The sequence below is a fragment of the Micropterus dolomieu genome, linkage group LG18 (genome assembly GCF_021292245.1).
Source record: "Micropterus dolomieu isolate WLL.071019.BEF.003 ecotype Adirondacks linkage group LG18, ASM2129224v1, whole genome shotgun sequence".
Classification (NCBI taxonomy): Eukaryota; Metazoa; Chordata; class Actinopteri; order Centrarchiformes; family Centrarchidae; genus Micropterus; species Micropterus dolomieu.
The window spans coordinates 19446451-19451351 of record NC_060167.1 but is presented as its reverse complement, the minus strand read 5'-3'; the positions used below and the strand labels follow the sequence as shown (position 1 = coordinate 19451351).

The 4901-nt window shown below is 38.8% G+C and overlaps 1 long non-coding RNA gene across 1 annotated transcript; it reads right to left on the bottom strand.

Moving 5' to 3' along the window:
* Nucleotides 1–452: 452 nt before the first annotated feature.
* LOC123986770 lies at nt 453–2477 on the bottom strand. Its single transcript, XR_006828968.1, has 4 exons — nt 2427–2477; nt 1330–1409; nt 1006–1088; nt 453–595 (listed from the first exon to the last, which is right to left on the bottom strand). It is a non-coding gene; the product is annotated as an uncharacterized LOC123986770 (long non-coding RNA).
* Nucleotides 2478–4901: the final 2424 nt, after the last annotated feature.

Genomic DNA, 4901 nt, shown 5'->3' with positions numbered 1-4901 from the left:
GATGAGTTCATACTCTTAATTGAACTTGTTTCATTGATTTTAGTCAAGTGCAAAGTATTCTTATTTTCTTGAGACTGATTAATTATCAGCTTGTTCTGGCTGGTTTCAAGATATTGACCCTTATTTAAAGTGCAGTGAAAACAATTAGACCTCTTCCACTACCAAGATTTTTCACTCATTCAAGAAGGAGGCACACTTTTGCACACACCAGATGTTGTAGTAGATGTACATGCTGAGCCACAGCAAACAAACCAAAGTTTTGGAATGTAAATATAAACACGCTGTCGATACACTCCACCAAATCCATCGAAAACAGGTAGCAGATATGCAATGAAAAACTATCATCCTACAGTGGCAGTAGATGGAGACTGCTGACTGCATGTACAGTAATTTCTGTTTTATTTCCAAACATCTTCTCATTAGTTTTGAATTGTGAGGATAAATGTTTTCACCACAGTTGAGCTTATGTTCTCTCCATTCAGCACTGTCAAATTAACTCAGCGAGACTGTGGGTGGTGACATCATTTCAACAGTTTGCAGTGAATTCAAAGCTGGACTCAGATGCTGACAGAAAGTCATAGTAATGGACCTGAAACTGAAAAGAGTCCAAGCAGTAATGAGAATAATGCTTAGACGGGCTTGTTTTAAAAATAAAACTACTGTAAACTAGTTTGTGGCCTGGCCTCAAACTATAACTTTAAATTTTCAGCATTTTAGTAGCCTTACAGTTCACTTTTCATTTCACATCAGATCAGTATTCTGCTAAGAATCATCATGGCAATCACACACATTCAGACATTATGATATGCATTGTTAAGTAACACTGACACCCCTTCTAGTGATTATTCTGCTATGGGGGTTGACATAAATGGAGCTGAAATAATCACTACATTTGCCGGAAGCAGGGTGGAAACAAGGAGGTTTTGGTCTCCTCTTCAAATACAGCTAAATGGTTGTCTGGCTGATTATGTCACATTTGGGTATTTAAAAAAAACTTGCACTCACCACTTCCATTGTAGAGATTCAGGGAAAATGAGGCATCGTGCAAAACAGCATATAGCGAGACAAACTGTGGGAGCCTCCTACAGCTTTCCAAATAAACATGGTTTTGACATGAATCATTTCAGATACAATTATAATTATTACAATATATTATAATTTTTGTAATATAAATGTCCCAGTTAGCTACCCAGTCCAGTGTTGGGTAGTAATAATATTATTTTCCCAGTAACTAAGTAGTGTAACTAATTACTTTTCTATAACAGTAGGTCTAATATTATTAGTAGTTACTAATGCAAGTAACGCTGCGTTGCTCGTTACTGAACGCACCATCCTTGACGTGAATCCACAACTGTGCGGCAGCTCAGCGGTACCTGACTTCGTTGTTCATGTCCACTGATAGCCAAACACTAAAGGAAGAACGGAGAACAAGGGAGAGAGGCGTTCTTTCCACAGCTGTAAGTAGCTACCGCTATTATTGTGTCACAGCCTGATGCAAAGAACATTGTGTCTAGTGTAAACTGTGTGCGACCAGCAAAAAGCTTTCAACCGCAAACATTTCTACATCTGTTTTATTGAAGCATCTGCTGAAGCAGCACAGCAACATGAAACTTACAGAAAGAAACTCAGACAGCTCATGCCACTGATGCTTGGACTCGTAGGGAGAGAGTGGCTTTAACATAGCGTTTTGTAACTGAATACTGCTCTTATGAACAGACTACATGTGCAGAAAAACAGCTGTTTAAAAGTCGGGATTTACTTGCTTTATTTTTTTATTTCAGCCGCTGGTGTTAAGAAGCATTAGGCCTAGGCCATATGCTTTGTAAAAACCATACTCCTTGCTGCTGTAATGACTATGATGGGCCTATTAGTTAAAAAGACGGGAGAGACAGCTTTGTTTGGGGGTGAAGGGGAGTGGTAGTGAAAGCAGTGTTTTCCATAATTAGCCTATAATATGGATAATTATTAACACTGACCATACGGATTTTCAAATTTTTTTACTAGGCCTATTTACAATCATATTTGATTGAGGAGCTGTATTGAGGAGCATATATTAATGCAGGACCTCCTGGCTAGCTCCCTCTCTCTCTCTCTCTCTCTCTCTCTCTCTCTCTCTGGTGAACACCACTGCACAAACCTGTCCAAAGTTAGTCAATATATGTTTTCTCCTGTTTTGAGGGTGTGTCAGAGGTGTTACCCAATCAGCAGCGACATGTATATAAACAGGGCCGTATTAAAAAGGCAGTAAAGTGTAGTGCGCTTAAGTATACAACAGGGTGTTTAAGGCACCACTGTTTCCATAGAAATAAACGTTTTGCTACGTTTTGCCAGAGCTGAACTCAGCCCTTTTCTCACTCAACCCTGCAGTTACCTGGCCTACTCCGCCCGGTCCTCACCTGCAACTCATTCCCTCATAAGCCACTCACCATGTGTACCAGCTAACTTCCTTTGTTCATTGCCAGTTCATCAAAGTTGCCTAGTTACCATCAGCCTTGTTTTCTTGTTCTTAGTTGTCGAGGCTTCGAAACAATTCAACATCCATCTCCACGGTTACACCTACTGGTCATTTTAATATTGTCACATCTTGATAGTGGTCTCCGTGAAAGAACAAATGACAAGCGTTTACAAATTCTAAATGTCTTATCAATACATGACCAGTAGGATTTTGGAGAAATCTCCATAGAACAAACAAACTAAAGCTTTCAGAATGTCAGAGGTGGCAAATTGGGATTGCAATGAATGTGTTTAAATAAAACAAATCCGTTGTGTTGTTTCATAGTTGTTTCAAGAATGATTAATTAAGGAACAATGACTCACATTTGTCAAGATTTTTATTCAAAAATATTAGTTGTTGTTGGCATAAATAGGTATATTTTTTTTGCCATCATATACAGGTGCGGATATAAAGAACATCGCTCCTTCCAATAAATCAAAGGATTGTATGTCCTTGGAACAACTTTAACTCTAAAGTGGCATCAGCAGTTGCACTATGAATTATATGTGTCTCGCTGACAAAACGTTCCATCAAACTGTCTGTGTCACTTGCTGTGTTTGCTGCTGCTGCTGATCGTTGTGGTGCTGATCGTGGTGGTGGGCCTGAGAGCATTGATGGCTGTGGTTCCGATGTCATGAAAATTGCAGTTACATAAACAGCATAGGCATATCTTACGTATTACGTACATTATTCTTTAGATTACATACATACAATGAAATAAAGAATGAAACTGCTTACCATCAGGTGTTGATCTGGTAGCTGTTAATAAACGCATTAATGAAGCACACTCCACTCTCAGCTTCATGGGCTTTGCCTGGATTTCCAAAAGCCACATTTTTAAATCTTGGATTGAGCATTGTGGCCATGGCCAATAACTGGAATGATTTGTTTGTCCCACATCTGGAGTGGAAGCCATCCTTATTTACACCACAGGAGCAAAACATGGCATAATAATTATATTAATTAACATAATATGACATTTTTGGTCAATTACATAAGCATTGCGGTCCAGGCAGCCTACCTAATTGTACAGCTGGCTCTTGTGTTGCATGTTTAATCTTCTTCTCTGAGTTTGTGCTGCAACATTATCCGTCACAAGGCATTGAACCTTCGAGGTTATTCCCCACTCAGCTTTGAGCACACTTTTTGCCTCCATTATATATTGGGCTTTGTGGGACTGGTGGAACCTGGTTACTCCAAGTACAGTCAGTTGCCAACTTTGCCTCTGGTGTTATGTAATGGCAAGTTTGTCCATGGTACCCATCCATATGAATGAATAAACACATCTCTAGGTCAGCCTTGGCTTTCTCCTTGGCAGTGTTGTACATCGCCTTCCGACAAAACGTAACAGCAACCAAAAGAGGTAGCTCATGGGTTGAAATGTGTACACTGCACACAGAACTAGTGTCTGGAATAGAGGGGGAAAGGGAACGAGATAAAGAAAAGGAGAATAGAGAGAGCTTGAGAACTACAGGAGAAAAAGAGGGGAGAGGAGGGTGAGAGAAGAGAGGTTGAGAGAAAAAGAGCAGAGAAAGAGGGGGAAAAGCAAATCAGGTGAGGTGGAGGAGAATCCATCTCATTAAAAAGATATGAACCATTAAAACATCATTATGCAATGGGCAACAATGACTTATGAAATTCAAAACTGTCCAGGATCCAACAGTCAGCCAACCAACAACAACACACTGGATTCACGCATGGAGTTTGGTTTTGAAAGATCTGACTCTTGCAGAGAGATCAATTCCAATTCCCAATAAAACCCTCTGAATTGTCTCAAATATGTACCCCAGTTTCTTTGGATACTTAAGGTTTAAAGCACAGATCAGCCTAAAGAGGTAGGAAAACGCTGTTGGCAGGTCAGGGAGATGATGATGTCTTCATCTATGATAACCGCAATGTTCACGACACTTGCAGGAGCTGAATCATCATCCAACACAGTGAGGATGCCCACAATAAGGTCAGCCAAATCTAAAAAAAATTATTTAGTTATTATTTGAATTATTTAGTTTGTATTTAAAAAACGGTATATATTGGTTTAGTCTATTTTGTTTATTTTATATTATTCTATGAATTTGATTATATTTTTCTATGTGTTAGCAATGAAGGAACTACAAATGTTCGAAACTTCATTTCACTATAAAAAGACATATTTAATGTTACTAACAATCCGTCACAAGACAGTTCCTGAACCTCTTCTCTTGACTGTCACAGAGATACAAGAGAAGGACCTTCAAGGCTACAGTCTCCTAATATAAATATATTTTTATCTGATAGATGTTCACCTAAGTCACTGTCTTTGTTTGTTCCTTAGGTGGTGTACAGCTTGTTTATTCTAACTGACCGTCACTACAAGCAATACCTTACATCATAATAATAATAATAACAATATATTTTATTTCTATAGCGC